Source organism: Octopus bimaculoides, chromosome 2 (genome assembly GCF_001194135.2).
Source record: "Octopus bimaculoides isolate UCB-OBI-ISO-001 chromosome 2, ASM119413v2, whole genome shotgun sequence".
NCBI lineage: Eukaryota > Metazoa > Mollusca > Cephalopoda > Octopoda > Octopodidae > Octopus > Octopus bimaculoides.
Window position 1 is genome coordinate 103,282,832 of NC_068982.1, and position 459 is coordinate 103,283,290.

Sequence of the window (459 nt, forward strand, 5' to 3'; positions counted from 1 at the left end):
ATTATGAAGGTACGGCAGCTTGAAAGACCCATTCTGATCGTTCTGATAAAAAAAGAACTCCTGAATTTGTTGGTGAGATCCAGGCCATGACAACGATCCCTCAAAGTCAATCAAGTCTATCGCCACGGACATGGGAGTGTTTGAGTTTCTTATCAGGCAGGTAGTGCATGAAGACATTCGTTATTCCTCATACAAGATGAGAAAGGGCCAATTTTTATCCCCAAGCCATTAAGGACAAGAGGAAAGACTGCACTATGAAGCTTTTGAACAAACTCGAGCATGCCCTTTAACTGAACATGCTTTAGTTTTTCTCAGATGAGAAAAATTTTTGCCAGGGTCAGATGGTGAACACACAGAACAACCATTGGCTTACCGTGTCCCCAAAACATGTACCAAGAGTGATAAAAATCAAACATCCAGTCAACATCATGGTGTTTGGAGTGATCACTGGTAATGGCA